The sequence below is a fragment of the Rhea americana genome, unplaced genomic scaffold (assembly GCF_003343005.1).
Source record: "Rhea americana isolate MKP2758 unplaced genomic scaffold, rheAme1 scaffold_54, whole genome shotgun sequence".
NCBI classification, from domain to species: Eukaryota; Metazoa; Chordata; class Aves; order Rheiformes; family Rheidae; genus Rhea; species Rhea americana.
The window spans coordinates 2,825,182-2,846,479 of NW_028186690.1; the positions used below are offsets into that span (position 1 = coordinate 2,825,182).

At 36.0% G+C, this 21,298-nt stretch overlaps 1 long non-coding RNA gene across 1 annotated transcript; it reads right to left on the reverse strand.

Annotated features, from left to right (window-relative positions):
* Positions 1–303: 303 nt before the first annotated feature.
* On the reverse strand, positions 304–20,882 carry LOC146588119 (uncharacterized). The gene is made up of 3 exons (XR_014897489.1): positions 20,731–20,882; positions 1,216–1,269; positions 304–710 (listed from the first exon to the last, which is right to left on the reverse strand). It is a non-coding gene; the product is annotated as an uncharacterized LOC146588119 (long non-coding RNA).
* Positions 20,883–21,298: the final 416 nt, after the last annotated feature.

Genomic DNA, 21,298 nt, shown 5'->3' on the forward strand with positions numbered 1-21,298 from the left:
CTGAAGTTTTCAGTGAACTCTTCTTTAAAAATAAATGTGGTAATCCGCTCTTAGAATTCATATTTTGAATCATTAGAACCAGTTCAATAGAGCAAAAAGTAGTTTAAATATTTTTTGGAAAGGTCAGGTTTYGTCTGTGTCTACTTCTTCCTTCTTTTTGTAAGGATACTCTAAAAAATGAAAGCCATTAGAATGCTATTTACTTTCCTGAGGATAAATGACAAAGTCTTATCCAAAGGAAGAACATCAAACTTTTTTACTGAAGGCCAGCTGCCAAAATGTAAATTAACATCTACAGAGAAATATTGGACAATTTCTTTTAATAGCAACAAGACAAATATGAACTTAAAGATTGACGCTACATAGAATTCTCATTGATACAAGGTGATATATGTTATATGGTAGGGCACAGAACTTTCATTTTGTTTTGTATGAATGAGAAAATTATCCTCTTTTGACATTAATGTTACTGTTTTAAAAATATTTTGCTAGACTTTAACACTGGTGCTTTGTTTTCTCTAAATCTGTCATATTCTATGCATCTAATTCATTATACATTTCTCCTTTTCTTGCAATTTTGCATTACCACTATTGAACAACTGTGGATTTTCAGCTATCCATTAAATCTCAGATCATCATTCTACAAAAAATTGCTTTATACACAGTTCTTTCCATATCATCTTCTTCTTCAGGTACTTTGTCTTCATCAACTGAAAGTGAAAACATATTCTTGTTTTAGGTTACAGATTAGGATTTTAACTTGTAAGTCACACCTTGTTCTYGTACAAACATTGTAATACATTAATAAACACTACCATTTTATTATAATTAAAAAGATTAAGATCCAAATCAAATAATCTTTGCTGAAAAATATAGTAATTTCCAAAGCTAATTGGATTTTTTCTAGTGAGAGAGTTTTAAAAAGCCTTACTGTTGTACCACAGTACTTTGATTTGATTTAATCTGGGGTTACTTGCATGTGGCAAGAGCTATTGTGAAGGAGGCTATCTTTAAAATATTACTATATTTCACGGTTCCAGTGTCTTACTTGTGTGATGTACTCTATTGCAGAATGGAAGATGGTTCTCTTTGATAACCAAATCTCTTAATTCAGTAAGTTATACCAGAAAGCTAGCAAAAAGAGAAAAGCATGAAGACTAACATTCAACTGTAKCTTAGCAGTGATACGGTCATGTGAGTTTCAGCAAAACTTACGAGAAGATGAGAAGTCATGCTGCTAAATCCCTCCACATACTACTGGGAACATACCTGAAAACATATCCAATGATTATTTCATGGGATCATCTAATTGTCTTGATACTTTGATCTTTTTTCTTTTAAATTGCTAAAATATAACTGCAAGCATTGAATTACTAAAACAATATTTTGTTCTGTAATGAGCAAATCTAGTAAAAGGTATTTTAAAATATAAAATTCCATATCATAGGGAAGATCACACCAAACTTCTGAATATAGAATATCATCCTCATGAGCCTTATTATAGCTTTTAAAATTACTGTTAGCATCTATCATAATTCTGAATTAGGAATTCAGTTATTTTTTTTTCCATCCGCTCATAAAAAGAAAAAAAAATCTCTTTGTTTGCATCATTTTCTGTTTTTAGGAAATGATGCTACATTTTTAAAATTCATTATTTAAATTGCCCAGAAACATGAAAAGTTTTCATAACTTTTTTTTATTTCTCATGACACCATCAGCTTTGTTCATAATGTTAATTATTTTAGTTAAAAATATTGCTACAGCTTTGCTAAACTATAGCTGAAGTTTAATTAAGCTTTTTGTCAGCCTAATAGTTAAATGTAAACAGGAGAAATAAACCTACAATAGTTGTACAGAGAAAGAGAAGTGGATGCCTTGGGATATTTGGAGGAAAATAAACTTATTCAACAATTTGATTAGTTGATTAGTTGATAACTTGTTTAATACCCAGTTCCAGTACATTAAATTTGTGGTTTAGGTTTCACAGTGGGCTGTGTTGTTACACACAAATAAACAATGTTTTCAAGTTGACTAAAGGCAATAGAATTATTTAGACGAAACGAAATTGTTATTTTGTAATGTATATCGAGCACTGGTTTACCAGGGAAATGGAAAGGGGTTACCTTAGTGTACGTCRCATACACACAAGCACACATACAGACACAAACAGCTGAAAGATGCAAAAACATACTCTCCAAAATAAAAAAGAAAAAAAGAAAAAAAAAAGAAAGAAATTAGGAAAGCTTCATCAGCCTGTGTTTTTTGCCAGCACTATAGAAGCAGCATTTAGGCTGAAACTGTTCTATTGATATATCTTCAGTATTTGAGTTTTTAAAGTTTAACCTRTATGAGATGTCATACAGTGTCACAGAAGCAATCTAAATTAGAACACTAATTAGAACACATAAGAACATTGAGTGGCTGGCAGTCTAATGTACAATAATCTCTCTTTATAAGAAAAAATTTTGAAGTTTTCATGTTAGTGAAAAATTAGGACTGTGAAACAGAGTTGAAGACAATTCCAATTCTTTTGCATTCAGAGACACAATTTGTTCTGGGCATTTTTCCCCCCTTCAGTTTACATTTTCTCTTTTTCTTTCTTCTTATTCCTTATTCTATTAACAGCATAATGGTGAAATTCTGAGCAGCTAACTGGGAAGTAAATAAGAATAGTAAGAAGATACCTTTTATGCAGTGAGTTTCAACTAAATTGCTGAACTTAGTGATAAGCATATTTCCTAAAATTCTCTCAGATGGAATGACTAGCACAACGCTAAAATATAGATGAATATTTTAACATCATACTAGGACATCTTTATGAATTAACTTTAGGACATCTACCAAAGTTGTTATTTTCAACCTGTACTCTCATAATGTATATGACTATTTGTCCAGAAAAGCATTTGCACAGAAACAAATGATATGTTGAATAATGATCTTGTATTTGTAAAGTTCCTTCTATCTTGGAATTTCATGATGTAATAAATATTAAGGAATTACCATACTGACCACTGAGGTAGGTATTATCTCTGTGTTATTTTTGAAGAAATCACAGTATGGGAAGCTAGGTCTTCTGGCATCACTGACATTCTCAAACTCCCTCCCTAACTTTGTAGACACCTATATATCCAGAGGATAATATCCATAAAAGTCTACATGTCCTTCAAATTCAGTCTCCACCATTATCCTAACAGCACTGACCTGTTTAGTRCATGTCTTCTTCCCATGTATGAGAGATATAATGGAGGTCTTCATTTATCCATACTGTCTCCTCTCCTGACCAGACAAAGTTACCACAAAATATAGCAGGAAAAGGTGTAGTTGGCAATGGTACTAATGATGCTAGCAATTTGACTTAATCCATCAATTTAAAGGTAATAGCTTTCACGAGGAATGTGTCCAAATGACTGTATCAGAAGGAATTTGACCCATCACAGGGAATAGCCTCTTATGCAACCATGTGACCTGCATGCAGAGTGCTCCATCTGTCCTTCCTGAGTGGATGTTCAAGGAAGACAGAAATATTTATTCTTCCAAATACACGGAGAGATACAGAGAGAATGATTTCATAGCCTAGCAATAACAGGTTCCTTGGGAAGAGTAGGCCTATGTCAAAGTCACTGCTCAGGTGATTACAGGTTATGCAAATTCAGACTGCCAGATGGCTAGATGCCCCTAGCTCTGAAAGTATCTAGGCTTAAGGCACATCCTTTTCCTTGTCACTTCCAACCAGTTAACTCCTCTCAATGCACAAGTTGAGAACTTTAGCTGAAGGATCTAAATTTTCTAAGCTTACTGTAAAGGAAGCATGCTCAGACTTCCACTGCATGAGCAATGCTCCTCTTCCACTCTGTCTCTGYTAGTAACATTGGGCCTCACTCAACAGCTGAAGGTTATACGTTCCAGAGAGTCTAGAAACACATATAAATTTTCAAACCATTCCTGACTTCTCAAAACATGTCTTTAAATAGATCGGAAAGTGGAAAACATTGGATATCATTCTCCAAATTTCAATGTGGAATGTGGTAAACATTTTAAGAGTTTCACAGATTTCATGGAACTATGAATTAAAAACAGGAATGGAAGCACTATCCTTTCTATTTTAAATTACATGATAGTCAAATTTTTGTTTGGCAAGAGAATATTTAATTTTGAGTCAGTAGTCTCTTCCAAAATGGAACAAAAAAATCAACAAAAACTGTAATTTCATAAAAAATGCATTCTAACAAATCACATCCTGATTTGGCACTTAAAACATTGTAATGTTCAAATGTAAATTTCTGTTAGGGAATTTTGAAAAATAATAATTTGGGGGGATAGAAAAAGTTAATTAAATGAGTTCAAAACATGTTAATCTCTGACTTTTAAAACTATTTAAATATATTATAATAAATAAAATAAGTTTTAGCTATAAAAGTTTCTAGATAAAATATTGACACGTTCTATTTAAAGTAGGGTGGAAAGATAAATACTTCTGATACATTTTGACTTTAAAATATTTTAACTTCAAAATTTCATGTTTAATATTACTAAMATGTGATTTTTAGAGGCTGTTTCATTACAAACATTCATATATTTCTTTGGCAAATATCAAGAMTAGCTATGGTAATAACAGAATAAGGTATTAAGTATAAGGTATAAGGTATTAAAGAATTTTTAAAAGACATACTACAATATGTTTAATTTCCAAGCAATGCAAAGAACTTTCAATATAAAAATTTGCAACTGGTATCATGAGATACCATATTACCATGATATCATGAGATATTTCCTGGCACCCTTTTTAATGGTGAAGATAAAAATTTTTTTATTTTCATTTAAAGTCRAAAAGTATTTGAGTGAAAGTTATAGTCTAAATAAGCAAATATCTCATAAGAAATATTATTAACATAAATAGCTGTAAATGCATCTATTATATGTTTATAATCTTGTTTTTATAGGTGCAAGAAAGATTTTTTTATAAAAAGTTATATTGCATTACTGTAAAGATCTAAAAGCAATTTACAGCCTCTCTGGATCAAGAAAACAAAACTACTGTTCACATCTTGGTTTAGTAAGATTGGGACCAGAAATCTTGAAAGTACACTTTACCAGGAAAACGAGTTATTCAGTTACCATTCTGTCAGTTCAAAAAGTTTCATTTTGATATATACACAAACATAACAGCTACCAGAACTTCATCAAATAAGAATTTAATTGTGGGACATCAGTGGTGATCACATGCATTTTCATATCGATTGTATGAATCTGACTGTCCTGCTCTGAGCCTGGGGAAGGCTATCCCACTCTAACACTGGAAAGGTTATGGAGCTCTGCACTAGACCAGGCAACCTGCTCACAACTTCTAGGGAGGAGCACAAGCCGCAGGTAGGAGGATCCCTGTTAAACTTTGGAGACATGAAAGATTCCATGTTATAGAATGTGATATATTATTGAAAAAAAGCAGATTTATCCATAGGAAAATATTTCTAATTAAGAAGGGTCACTAAACCATCCAGCAGTGAGATCAAAGCCACCACTACCACACAGCCAGCATACAGAAAGAACTTAGTTTGTCTTAGACAGATTCAAAAAGTATAAGTGATAGAAAATACAAAATCACAATTCAGTGTAGGTATCCTGGAAAACAAATTTGTATAGGAAACATGATCCTGTACAATCATAATGGTCCTGTCAGCTATCTGAACTCAGACTGAGTTCAGGCTGCCTACAAGTCCCACATAGAAAGTAATGTCAGGATATTTTTAGGAAGGAGCTAAGAAAGYGGGGAATCCTCTGAAAAGGGTACTGAGCTGACCTTGACCTTGATTTTTTCATTTGGGTATATGAGATTCACAGAAGCAGCTAAGCTAATATCAAAGCAGCCTATGCAGTCTTAAAGAAATACATATTACATGTCATACCAGAGATTGTCTGACTATATGTTATTAATGGAGATGTAGAGGTTTCCAGTGAAGCAAATTTCGGGAGTGAGTTTAGAAAGTCCAAGATTCCCCTTCAGTTGTGCTACAGAAGGTGACTTCCAGCTATTCAACTATAATATCAGACCAAAGGCTAATCTGAGTCTAGCTGTAACGTAATTTCAACTGCTTACTAACAATAACCAAGGGAATGAGATCCATTTTATTCAAGACAAATGCATTAACAACCTCATATGTTAAGAATTCATTCGGGTAAAGTCAGATAAAATTAGGGCCAAAACTGGGCTGTTGCAAGGATAGTGAAGGATCTCCTAGGAATTAAAACTGTTGGTGGCATTTTTATTGTAAGAGAAACAGAGGACAAGGAAGAAGACMTCCAGAACCACAACTGCAAAATGAAATGACTCCTAACCATGTTCCACGAACAGTCTGCATGCTGAGAAGCTGAAACTGGGAGACTTGAAGTCTCTTGTGTTGGTTATTTTGAAACTGAAAGCTGAGACACATCACGAGAAATAAATGAATTTCCGTAATTTATGGGACTGGTAAACTATTTTTCTGTATTCTGCACATCCATCCTGCGAAGAAAGCATCCAGAAAAAACACCAYTGAATTCTCAATCTCGACCATCAGAGATGCAATGAATTGGTAAGTGAAACAAAAGTGCTGTGAGCAGACCAAAACACAGACTGCCTTCCAGATTACAGTTCTATAGAACAGGAAACAAGCTTTATCAGTGTGATACAATTGCTTTTCATCCCTTTGGAAGTCCCCAAATAACCTCAAAAGACTTTGATGGGAAGCTGCTCCATCCAAGAAAACAATGCATACTCTGGAATCAAGGATCCAGTGCTAAAGGGACCTACCACTTTCTGCCAGCTTGTGGGGTGAGATGTGAATGTAAGATGGCCCTGAACTCAATGTAGGGGCTAACATTGAGACAAGCGAACATTTCATACTTACATAAAGCAGTATGCATAGAGCAAGCCAAAAGTCATACCTGCAGGCCATGAATCRGCTGAACATGCATATGGAACACCATAAAGTGCACAGCTACTCAGACATCAACTACAGAAAAATCTCCAACCTCATTAAATCACAACCTGTTTCTGGGAATGACTAAGACAAACCTATCATTTTTAAAGACAGATGTTTCACTGTAATTGTAGCAAACTATTCAAGTTCCTGAAAGGTGACTAARAGATTGGAACTAATCAAGAAAATTCAGGTAGGTTTTTCAAGTTTTGACATACACTTGAATACCACAGGATCCAGAAATGTATGGCCATTACATATGCTTCAAAACAGCTGCACAGTCACATAAAACAATGATGAAAAATTAATCCTGGTCATATGAGATAACTAGAAACTCAGGGCAGTGGCAATGAAATCAAGAACACCTCCCAAAGAGAAGTAGAGGAACAACGTCCAGACCAGAAGTATTTAGTAAAATATTTAACTATCAATAGTTGTGACATGGGGGAGTCGAAAGAAATGATTGTTAGGAAAATAGAGGGTCAACAAAATGAAGGCAATTATAGAAGGGAAGCCATAATGATACCTCAAAAGTAGGTTGCTGGCTGATTCAAATACAGGAAATATGAAGAACTGGTGAGCACACCAAAATAGGTTGCTGGTAAAGACCATGTTCATATGATACTATATTTATTAATCACTTTTCTGGACCCATTAAGGCAGCATCATGAAATCAGTCTTGTATGCACACAGTCTGAATGCTAGTTCATCTTTCTGTAAAAAATTGTTCGTAAAGGTAAGTCCAATTCCAAAAAAAAGAATGTAGAAACAAGGAACCGGACACAGGCCAGTGCTGTCTGGCTGTTCAAAATAAATAAATAAATAAAATAAAATAAAATAAAAAACGAAAAACAACACRAAACAGAACAAAACCCCCTTAAACTTACCTTACTGTAATCAATGAGATCTTGGACATTCTATGGCACCTGCACTGTACAAGTCTCCAGACACTCCCATTTGTTTAAGATAATGTGTGTGAAATTACAGGGAGCAGATAGTCATGCTCAGATTTTCCTTTTTAAGCAAGGTTCATTAAGACTGGTTAGAAGGATGTGAAAGTATAAATTTGTGGGTGTTAGACAATAAAAATCATTTGCAGTCTCTCAGCAGCAGCTTGGAAATGACAATTTCTGCAATGCCAAATCATGTCAAATAATCTACCAGCCATAAAAGACACAGCACTGAATGCAACTAATGAGGAATGCTGAGTCTGGGAACAATTAAACCTGTCAACCATACCTCACACTACAGACATGAAAGGTATAATGCTGTCCAACACAGAGCAAATGTTCTGTAGCTTTTAATGTACTCCTTCCAGATAGATTTGGTCAATTAAATGGAAGAAACGGTCAAAAGCTTTCACAAATTTGATTGGTTCCTGGATTTCAGCTTCCCCAGTGAAAAGTTCAAATAGTCACTGTTTGCTGCCTGTTCATCAGCTAAACAAGTTCTACAGAAAAATTCACGGGCTCCTGTAAATGAAAAATTCTTAAAGCTGGCAGCAGTGCCTGAGTCTAGAAAATGAAAGAAAGGAAAAGGCCAGTTCTGAGTGATCATTTCAAGAAGTCATTCTTCAAGAGGCTGAGATCACCAAAACTACCCAAAAGAACAGGAGAGGTCCACAAGGATTTAATGAGCCTTAGTTAAAATCCTATGTAAGGTTTTATTAATCTCCAATGGATGTCCTTAATTGCACAGTTAAATGACAATTCTTTCTGAAGAAAGTAAAATTTTTGTTGTTATTACAATGCTAAATAGACTGCTTATCAGCCCTGATCTGTTAATTTCACAATAAACATTTACAAACTTGGAAACCAGAAAGAAAGTTTCTATTGAACAGATTGCTCCAAAAATGGTGTATCTGCAGTTATGCATAGTCAGATTAGAGAACCACAGAATATTTCTACACATTGACAAGAACCCCTCTCAGCCTTCTCTTCTCCAGGCTAAACAGGCCCCACTCTCGCAGCCTTTCCTCATASCTCCAGTTCCCTAGTTATCTTCTTAGCCTTGTGCTGGATGGTCCAGGAGCTCAGTATCATCTGTTAATTTATGACAGCAGTCTAGAAATAGCAAGCCACATGAAACATCTCAAGTCTAAAGTGTGATTTCCCATTTTTCTTGACCCTACACAATGCTCTTCATGGGAACAAATGTGATTTGAAAGTGCAGAGGCTGGTGGAGAGCAGAGAAAAAAACTATTTTCTCTGTCTTTCCATGTCAAATTCRTTCCTAAACAAGAATTGTATGAAACAGTATTAAATCAAGCCCTGWATTCTCAGAGAAAGACATCACACATTTAAAATGAACTGTAGGGAGTAGAAAATCAGTCTAACCTACCTTGGGGCTGTTGCCTTCCTAAAGTATCCTGTCCAAATAAATACAGAATTCTAGTTTGCAAATGATACCAAGCTGGGAGGAGTGCCTGACACACCTGAGGRCTGTGCTGYCATTCAGAGAGACCTGGACAGGCTGGAGAGCTGGGTGGAAAGGAACCCCATGAAGTTCAAAAAAGGTAAAGGCAGGGTCCTGCACATAGGCAGGAATAACCCCATGCACCAGTACAAGTTGGAGGCTGCCCTGCTAGAAAGCAGCTCTGCAGAGAAGGACCTGCTGGTGGACAACAAGTAGACCATGAACCAGCAATGTGCCCTTGTGGCCAAGAASGCCAATGGTMTCCYGGGGTGCATTAGGAAGACTGTTGCCAGCGGGTCGAGGGAGGTGATCCTGCCCCTCTGATCAGCCCTRGGGAGGCAACATCTTGAGCACTGTGTCCAGTTCTGGGCTCCCCAGKACAAGAGAGASATGGAGCTACTGGAKAGAGTCCAGCATAGGGCTATTAAAATGATCAGAGGACTGGAGCATCTGCCCTCTGAGAATGGCTGTAAGRTCTGGGCCTGTTTAGCCTGGAGAAGAGAAGACTGAGGGGGGATCTTATCAGTATCTACAAATATCTTAAGGGAGGGTGTCAAGGGGATGGGGCCAGACTCTTTTCAGTGGTGTCAAGCGACAGGAGAAGAGGCAATGGGCACAAACTGAAACACAGACAGTTCCAGCTGAATGTGAGGAAAAACAACTTTTCTGTGAGAGYGACAGAGCACTGGAACAGGTTGCCTAGAGAGGCTGTGGAGCCTCCTTCTCTGGAGATATTCAAAACCTACCTGGATGCARCCCTGTCTTACACACTCTAGCTGACCCTGCCTGACCCCAGATGATCTCCAGAGGTCCCTTCCAACCTCAACCATTCTGTGATTTTGTGAATATGTTTGGAATATCATCACCTTCTCCTCCTTTGCATTGGAAAGAAAAATCTGAAGATGAATAATCTTCTAATAATGTCCCAGGATGAATACAACTTGATCTTTACTAACTACTCAGAAAGAAAACATTATGCAAAAAAGCAACCCAAAGCAAGCAGATCTGGCTCTCCTGGCATGTGCTAAGGGGAAGCTGCAACACTGCAGAAGCCAAGCATAACAGGAAAAAGATGTGACCTCTTTGGGATGGAGCTTGAGTGATCGTCCTTGTTAAGCCTGTTCAAAACCATTTCTGATTACAATGTTTCAATTACTTTGAAAATGAACAAATATTTTTGCCTAGTCTCTGAATTGAACCAGRCTATCTTTGTTTGAGCATTCAGATCTCAAGAAGAACTTTATTCTCATAGACAAGAATATTGTCAGAATTATTTTTCACATAGCTTTTTCATTTCTGGGAGTGAAGAATAGGATAAGAAACCATTCTGAGAAAGGCTTAGGTAGGTTCTGTGATTTTGATTTTACCAGAGGAAGAAAGCATTCAAAAACAGACAAAACCAAATCCTTTTTGGAGTTTTCCAACCTAGTTTTGTATATTACCATTCAACTCAGATTATCCTGTCCTTTAATACAAAAGATACAGAATTTAAAGAAATAAGCACAAAAGAGATTAGCTAATTTGAACCTTCAGTGCATACACTGTGATGATTTCTGCTTACTTAACTTCCAAACTGAGGAAGAGTCAGCTGCCAGATTCCCTGTCTGATGCACTCAGTCAGCCTAGGCAAGCAGGGATAAGACATTAGGTTATGCAGACAAAAGCAGCAGGTTTCAAGGAAATGTTTAAGTGCTTAACTGCTACTCAGGATTGCATGAAATGCTTGCAATACAAATTAAGTCACTTAACCTTTAGGATTCCTTTAGGAAGGGCATGATCTGTAGAAAACTTAGTGTGTACAGCTTTGAGTGAACTTAAAGCAATTTATTTCCCTTCGCTGAACACATTTCAAATTTGCAGTTTCACACAGTTCTGATACAGGTTGTACCTGACTGAGTTAATCTTTGAAATTCTGCTTCCATTGAAATAAGTGTACCTAAAGGATTAGAATTCGTATGGGAAAATATTCATACCAGAAAATAGCAATGCAACTTGTTGGAAAGAAAAACTGCTGACTTTCCCAGCTCAACACCTTGAACAGCCTGAAATGATGTTTTGAAGTTAACACAACATAAGTATCAGTCCTGTTAGGGTATAGTCAAATTTGCAACGCTTTATTCCACAAAAATAAAGAATTCCCTCTTCTCAACATTTTAGATATAGCATTATTGTATCAGGTAAAGAAATTGGTTTCTATTTGGGAGAACCATGTTAGCATTAAATATGACAGGAAAATATCATTTATGGTAGACTAAAAGGTATTAGATAGATTACAAAAGTGTTAGTACCRATGAAACAACATAACCGAGCTTCGCAAAATGAACACAGTCATAACACACATCTTGCACAACATTTCCCAGGAAGCAGAGAAAATAAATCCATGCTCGAGGGCTTACTAAAGACCTRTAATAAATAGGTAAATAAAATATGCAAGAGTAAATTTTTTCTACAGGCAATCTCTCCTTGTATTCAAAAGGGACACCACACAGGATGCTACAGTGAAGAAAGATAGATAGGARAGGGGAAATAAGCCCTCAGAATTTCACGTTATGAACATCTATGTCTAGAAAAAAGCATTTCTATAAAGCTTTACTTAATCAGCTACCAGGKGTATCTTGTCATGCTGCACACAAAATTTCCATCAGAGGAAAGCTTCACACAAGTCAACATATCCTGAGAATCCTCCCAGATACTACTTCTTAACTAGCTCTAATCTTTTCAGCGCCATGCAGAATGAGTTCTCAGTGGGCTTAGGACCACAGCAAACATTATGCTAGGTACAAATGAAAGAGATGATGTGCAAGGGATCTGTTTTAATTAGGTCACAATTTTTACAGTCTAAGAACTATCAGGAATAATTCTCTATTTCAGTGACTCCCTTAATTGTCTCTACTTGATGAAGGTTGTCATCAGCCTCTGGGTGTTTTGCTGATGGTGTCTTAATACTTTCCCTTTCAAACGTTTACTTTATGCAAAGTACCCATGCCTCCTCTTTGAAAAAAGGAATCTTGCAAAGTGATCTTATTGATACAGTATGTTTAGTATGTTTTCTTTTCTTCTCCTTAAATAAAATCCAATAGTTCTTCAGTTTCAACTGGGACCTTAATCAAGACTGGGCTGTGTCTGGTTTTGGCCAGTCCCTATTCTAATGGCCTGATTTTAATCCAAATTTCCCATTTATTAGCCAGTTTTAATCCATACATGTATTTTTGATCTCTAAGTAAGATATATGATCTTTAGAACAGTTCTAAAATTGAATAATTTTTTGAAAACAGTGTATGACTAATAGACATTATACTAGTATCATAAGCAAATATTATTAATTTAACCTTCTTAAAAAGTCAAAAATGCATTTTGTTTTTAATACGGGATGATCCTTTCCTTGCATTAGCATTTCATCATTAAATAATAACAATATTAAGGGTRCCATTGTGTATCACTTAATCACTTCGGAAAAATTGCACAGATAGGGTAATTCCAAAATGTAATGAAGATAACAAGAGTTTTGCCAACAGTTATAGTAGGATAGGATTTTATTCAACATTTTTTTAGACACCATAGCAATAAGTAGAAATTAATGCCATTTTTTAACATCTAATTTTCAACATATGCATAGACTTTCTATTGACAATTTAGAAAAAAAGTAAATTCACAGTTCTCCACCCAAGGTTTGATTCTGTGCCCTTTTTGTATCCACTACAGCACTGTCCTTAAATATATACATATATGTATCAGGATACATATTATTCAGTAGATAATTTAATACATGATTCTAATAAATTTAAAAAGGAGTAAGTTTGACAAGTATAAGAAAAAAATGTCATGCATAACAAATGTCTGTAAGGCTGGAGATAAATTGTCTTTAGAGGAGATAAATTTCACCCAAAATAGGTATTATTACTCCAAGAGTTGTAAGTGACAGCGAAGACCAGTGAAATATAATGATTTTTCCTCTGCCTGCCAGCTGCAAAAGCATCTTATAAAGGTAAAAACATCTTTTGACTGTTTGCAATTTACATTGTAATTATCATAATTCTGATGACTTATATCAAGGAGTTGGTACGATTCACCCTAAAGTTGATGGAGTTCACGTATAATTTCAAAAAAAAAAAAAAAAAAAAAAAAAAAAAAAAAGTACTCCTAAGTCATTGGGGAAAATGAACTACAGAGGACATTTTGACAAGAACTTTGGGAGTTATTGCCTTTGGCAGAGAATAAAAGAAGTTCCTGGGGATATTAGCATTGGAATTGACAGCATCATTCAGCAATATGGAAGTTATTAAGTGATCTTTTGAAAGCTTTTGTTTTTCCACTGGAAGCTGCATGAAAATCCACAAGCTAAGCTTAGCCAAGAGCCAGCAGAGAAWAAAATCTAACTTGAGTTGATAGATCTCAAGGAAAGCTGAAAGAAATAAGAATGGATTATATAACTATTAACACTAAATATTAATGTCACCTTGACTTTCAACAGGAACATGACACAAAAAACTTTGGGATAGATGCATAATACAATGTATTTTTTTTTTATCCTTGTATTCTTAGTGCTTCTGTAATAATGAATATTTTAGCAAAGCAGAAAAGATAAGTAAATTATAGGATGATATGATCTCAGGAAGAGATTAAGCTGCATGTATTTCATTTCTTTAAAATAGTAAAAATAGTATCTTTAAAATAGTATCATGATCATTGGATCATGAAAAAGTTTAAAGAGGTTGGATTTTGTAAACATAATTGATTTAACATTGGCAATCAAGATATCAGGTAAAGTCAAAGAATTAAATTTATTGCCAGCATAGCTTAACAGCAAAATTGGGAAGAGCTGAATAATAAACATTCACGAGATTATGTGAGCAGGACATCCTGAACAATCATTTAACAGCACTTCTCACGAATCCAAACGGTAACAAGTACACAGCAACGTCAGACAATGTGTTTTAACAGAGAATCTTAGTACTTAGAAAATGTCAACTATTTCAAAGGTTAAGACAGAAAGATAAAAAGAGGGAAGCAATCTAATGCACAGAGGACTTCAAAGATTATAAATCATAGCAAATGGGTCTTCCTTTGTTCTTCAGTTAGATGTCAATCGACTGCCAAACCAGACTGCATAAATATGTACACAGTGATAAGATTGAGGTTAGAGGCATATAAGCTCTCTTTTTTTCAAATCAGATAGCGACTGCAAGAAAGGGACAATGCATATCTTGCTGTATCATATTCAATCACACTTGTAAACTCAGAAAGACTGCAAAAACTATATTTCCTGAAGAAATAATTCAGTTTTGAGAACTCCTAACTGCTGATGAAAAATAGTATCTGCAAGTCTTGGGGAAGCTTACTTCARCTCTAAGAACCTCAGGATGAAATCTCAGAAGTTAAATCAAAACAGATGGAAACTGAAGAGAAATCATTGTTCTGTCTGAACAGATGTTCTGAGAGGTAAGGACAGATCCATCACACTACATTTAAATATTAAGAAACATCTTCTCAAGTGGTCGAAACTTACCTTTAAAAGTTACTTCCCAACTAAGCAATAAAGAARAAAATGAACTTGCACCAACAGTAACCTGTGACTTGACTCAGTCGCATATGGTATCTAATTTAGCCAATACATTTGGAAGCTGTAAAATAATTTCATTTAAATTGAATTTCCTGTTTTTCAGTTGGTGTCCATTGCATCTCATCCTGTCACTGAGCACCTCTGTCTTCATTATCCCTCTTTCAGATATTTATACACATTTATAAGATGCACCCCTGAGCCCTCTCTTCCCCAGGCTGAACACTTTCTCTCCTCATATGAGAGGACTCTCTCCAGTAGTGCCATGTCTCTATTTTACTGGGGAKCCCAGGACTGGACCCAGCACTTCATCTGTTTTCTCATCAGTACTGGGTAGAGGGGAAGGATCATCTCCCTCAACCCACTTGCATCACTCTTCCTAATGCAGCCAAGGATGCTGTTGACCTCTTTGCTTTAATGACACATTGCTGACCCACGTCCAACTTGTCCACCAAGACTCACAAGACTTTATCTGCAAAGCTACTTTACAGCCGGTCTCTAGCTGGTACTAGTTCATGGGATTATTCCTCACCAGGTGCAGGACCGGGCATTTCCTTTTGTTGAACTTCATGAAGTTCCTGTTTGATCATTTTTTTTCAAATTTGCCCCATTGTCCAGATCATTAATGAAGATGTTAAACAGTACTGACCCCWGTATTAGCCCCTAAGGTATACCACTAGTGACTGGCCTCCCACTAGACTTCATGCCACTGATCACAACCTTTTTAAGATCAGCAGTTTAGTCAGTTTTCAGTCCACCTCACTGTCCACATATCAGTCTGTACTATATCAGTTTGACTATGAAGATGTTATGGGAAACAATGTTAAAAGCCTTACTAAAGTCAAGATGAGCAACATTCACTGCTCTGCTCTCATCCACCAAACTAGTCATCTCATCATATATGACTGTCAGGTTAACTGAACACAATCTTCTCTTCATAAATCCATGTCAATTAATCCAAATCACCTTCCTATCTTCACATATCTGGAAATAGTATCTAGCATTATTTGCTCCATCACCTTTCCAGGGATCAAGGTGAGGCTGGCCAGCCACCAGCCTGTAGTTCCTCAGATCCTCCTTCTCATTATTCTTGAAGATAGGGGTGACATTTGCTTTCTGCCAGTCCTCAGACACTTGTCCCAGTCACCATGACCTTTCAAAGGATATTCAGAGTGGCCTTGCAATGACATCAGCAAGGTCCCTCAGCACACTTGGGTKTGTCCTATGGACTTAAGTATGTCCAGTTTCTTTAAATATTTCTTAACTTGATTCTCCTCCATTGAGGGTAAATCTTCCTTGATCCAGATTTTCTTCCTGCTGTCAGAAGCCCAGGGTCTTATGGTAGCCTTATGAAAAAAGAATAAGGTGAAGAAGGCACTGAGTACCTTGGCGTTTCCAAGTCTTGTGTTACTAGATACCCTGCCCCATTCAGCAGCAGCAGACCTACCTTTTACCCAATCTTCCTGTCGTTGCTGATACACCTGCAGAAACTGTCCTTGTTTCATTTCACATCTGTAATCACTATATGAGCTTTGGCTTCCTAACCCCATGCCTGCATTCTTGGACAGTATCTCTATAGTCCTCTTGAGCCATCTTACCCTGCTTCCACCTCTTGTATGCTTCTTTTTTATGTCTGAATTTTATCAGGAGGAACTTATTCATCCATGCAGTTTTCCTGTTGCCTTTGCTTAACTTTCTATATATCAAGATAGACCATTTTTGAGCTTRGAGAAGGAGAGCCTTGAAAATCAATCCTCTTCTCTCCAGGACTGTGTTCCATGGAATTCTTCCATGTACYTGAACAGGCCAAAATCTGCTTTTCTGAAGTCCAGGGACTGTGATCCTGCTGTTTGCCTTATTCTCTTCTCTCAGGATGCTGAATTCCACCATCTCATGGGCTCTGCAGCCAAGGATGCCCTTGACCTTCACATCCTTAACCAATTCTTCCTTGTTTGTAAGTGTCAGATATTTTCAGTATAAGTCAGTGRTATCCAAAGCAGTACACATCACTCAAGCTTTCTATTAAAACCAAATAATACTTTATATAAATAATACATTCACAGTTTATATAATTAGTGAATATACTGTATTTCACTTGCTATGATGACAAGCCTGATGCTATTCAGGCAACAGAAAAAGGTACCGTAAGAAAAATATCTCAGCTGAGATAAAATTGAAAGTTGTCCTAACACCCTATTTGATAGGAGGAGAYGTCAAAGAAGAAGTTGGGAAGTTAGATTTCTCCAAGATGAAGAGTAACATTTTTTTTCGATTAAAGATTCACAACCCTGAGTCAGGATTCTAAGGGGATGCTTATTCTATGAAATGTATATGGTGTAAAGACCGCTGAAACAGCTCTAGTCAGGCTGGCACAAATATATAGTGTAGTGCAGTTCCATACAGAGATAACTTGGGGCTTGAGTCYCAAAAGCATCATAAATGATTAAAGCAGCAGCAAATGAAAATACAGTTCTTCTTCTAAGTACAGTTAAGTAGCTCAGGTGCCRCATTGCCTTCATATGCATATATTGTTTCAGCTTTGGGAACTAGCTCTGTTGGCACTAGCTCTGCACATATGTTATGTTTTGGTATAAATATAATACAAGGCAATTGTTTTTACTTTTTTCTTACATGTAACAGGAGTAGAAGGAAGTCAAATTCCCATATATACATATCCATTTACCCAGTGCTTACAGAATTCATTCAGGAAGAATTCAAGGTSAAAAAATCCCACTTAACTCATATGGAGTGAGAATCTGATCTCATATCCTTGGGGTATGTCCTAAATGCTGGATTAAAATAGACAACTGGGTTTTTGTTTGTTTGTTTGTTTGTTTAGTTTTTAAGGTATTGTGCTGTCAGAGAAAAGAAGAACAGGAAGTAACTCAAGACTAATCAACAGCCTGGTTTTGAAGACATTCTTATAGCACATCAGATCACTTTAAGCAATTTTAAATCTGGCTGCTGAAAGAATGGTGCCATCCTAAAATTGACATTGAATTCTCATTCCTGATGCATCTGTTCTCTTGCCACTGACTGTTGAACCATTGTGAGCGTATGACTAAGATAAAAATAAAATATTACTTTTAGGGTGGTCAGTGATCATGCTCAATGTGTTTAAATAGTTATACAGTCACTTTAATTTGGCACAAGTCCAGTTCTCTGCCAAAATGGGATGATGCTTCCGGTCTCCCTCTCTCAGCTGTTTATCAGCAGCCCTAGCATAAAGCAAATTTTGAATTATAAGCAATTGAAGTATAGGAAAACTGTGCTTCCTATTGGATTATTGGATTATTTGATTTTTTGGTTTTATATAGAGTGATGAATGCACATTGGCATAGACATACTAGACATACTCATGATAGTCTAGTTTAGCTATTGCAGCTAAGACATGGATGAACTAATCTATGCCATCTAGATGGTGTTGACCATCTAGAATTTTGGACTTATGTACTTCTTGACATGGCTAAGTCCAATATTCAAGCCCCTGGCAAAATCCCTTTGCCATCTACTAATTGTCTGTATTCCTCTACTGTATAGTCTATATTATTATATTATTATAAAATAACAAAATAATAATTATATAATAATAATTACTATATATTATTTCTACTGTTACCCATTCATCCGTGTATACTGATCTAACTGACGAGCTGGATATCTAGATTACATGATATGTCCACTAGGATCCATAGGCTTGGATTCCTTCTCCCTTCTTYCTTCTAAATTGTAGGTCTGATCCAATAACCCCACAAAATATACTATGCGGGAAGGAAAAACTCTTCATATACAAAAAAATATCAAGGGATTCAACTAAAAGAGCAAAGCATCCAACCTGTCTCCCATGAATATTTAAGACACCTGTGTGAACTAGAACTTCAACAGATGAGATCCACATAGATAAGCTGTATTCTCACAACACTCACCAGGTGGATACTCTAACTACGAAGAAAATGATATGATTTACAAATATATGAAGCTGCTAGTATTGCATGTGAAAGATAAAATATAACTTTTCAAAATAGTTTTGTAAGCACTTCTAATGTAAACACTCTTGCTGGAATTTATTATAGCTTTGCTCTCTGTGAACATTTATTGAAGCGCACATTTACTTCCCTAAATGATTGCAAATAAAAGTGGTAGTGAACACACATCCTGCAAAGCAAATCACCAGCTTGCATTTGGAAGAATCACTCTGCTGTTGCATTTCCCAGCCCTCTTCCACTTCTGCTTTTAAAGACATCACTGTTCTCACTCTTCCAGTAATAAGAAATTATTATAGATTGTACACCATACCGCAGGAGGACTGACTGAGCAGAACTGCTGGAAAGTAGAACTTATCAACAGGCAGCTGCGACTGTGCCATTTACCTTCTGAGGTCGGTTAATCTTTTCATTTAATGTGGAAAAAATGTTAGGAAAGTACTCCTGGTGCCTATACACAATTTCCTTTCTCTATCTCAGTCTCACTCACTCACACACACACACACACACACGCACACACACGCACGCACACACACACACACACACACACACACACACGCTGTTTCTTTGTTATGCTATGGTTATGACAGTTTTCAGCTGAAATTCTCTACCGTATTATTTTTCCAGTTAAAGGCTTTTCAAGAAGAATTTCATTCTTACAGGCCAAAAACCAGCAGAAATTGTTGTCACTTGACATCCACAGAATTTCYAGGTCTTATATTATTCATTTTTAAAGTATTATTGTAAAACTAGTTAAAGGGCTTTGAAATGGCAAATCCTAGTCTTTACAGTTATCCACTGTTCTTAGCTAGTCATTAGTCTCATTGGCATTTTCTTCTTAGAAATAAATGGTTTCATTAGGAGGAAATAGATTTTTTAGCTGACTAGAATCTTTCAGATAGTAATTTTAATGTACACCTTTATTCTAAGGAGTGAGTTTCTTAAATAACATCTATTTTCTCTCTGAAAGCATGCTAACAGTCTCATACAACAGAGTCCATTAGCATGGAAATGGATTTTTTGTGTATATTTTACTTTTCTGCCACTGTATTATATTATAGCTGCAGTTATCAAAAAAGGATTGAAAAACTCTTGTTATGCTTTAGAGTGTGTAAGATTACAGCTGTTTTTCCATTGTACTTCTAATGTATGTTCTGACCAGCAGGATACTTTGTAGTAAATATAAATATAYGTACATACACAAAAACATCTAAACTTTTCATATTTTAGAAACACTTTAAGAAATCAGAACTAAAAAATAAAGTATATGGCAAAAAGTGTATGAATAAATGAAAACAGCTTACAGATTAATTAGCATAATAGTWAAAGGTTAAGAATTAATATTTCAGTAATAGCAGTAGAGTGAAAACAAGTGTAGGTAGGAATGAGAAGATCACTGTGCTCACCTAGAGTTACTGTTAGTATAAAAGAGTCCTTAAAATACATATCACAGGAAACAACTGGTGTTAAGTACATAGCTACATAACCCAATAGAAGTTKTCTTTTCAGTAATATTGCTGAAAATGATGTCTAATGCAAATACAAGTTCATCTAACTCAATATTTTATTGTAACTACAGCAAAGAATCACACTAAAYTGGAAAAATAGAGATGTGGTAAGGAAAAATTACTTAGCAATTGCCCTTTTCTAGCACTGATCCTTGATACTATGAAACAAATCTGGAAGCTAAACCTATCCCAAGGGCAGTTTTGGATACTCTGGAGTCTGCAGAACACAGCAGCATATCAGCTAGGTCCTATGCTGTGGATATCAAATAAGTCTAATCTGGCTTGGTCACACCAAAGGAAGTCATGCTCACCAAGTTATTCTGTTCCACGGATGATACAAGCAACTTTGCTGGGACCATATTGAGGCCCAGATAAACTGAACATGTTCAGGAAGCCAGGCTGATCATAGGTTTGTGTGGGATTTGTTAGACACTGAACTAGGTGACCCGTCCTTCAACTATGACTAGAAGGAGGTGTGGTATGAGAAACACAGAACAAGAATGCAGAATATGAGCCAAGCAGATAACCACAGTGTCTGCTTATGAGAAAATTGTATCAAGGGACATAACCAATCGCGTTAGTAGCTGGAGCGCGTGCTTGTCACTGTATACCCAATCACCRTGCTGTGTGTGTCGTGTGGATGACTCGTGCTTACTGTATCAATATATATATTTTGCCTTCTGATATGAATAAACGTCTTCTGATTAGAACCTGTCAGGAGTCCGTGCAATCAATCCCTTCAGGTTTGTATGTAGAAYRTTCACTAAACCTCTAAACAAAATAGACAGTTGTTTCAATGATTATCATAAATTAAAATTAAAAAAGATAACATCTTCCTCCACCATGTTGGTCAAATCAGCTCAGTACTGTTTGGCTGTG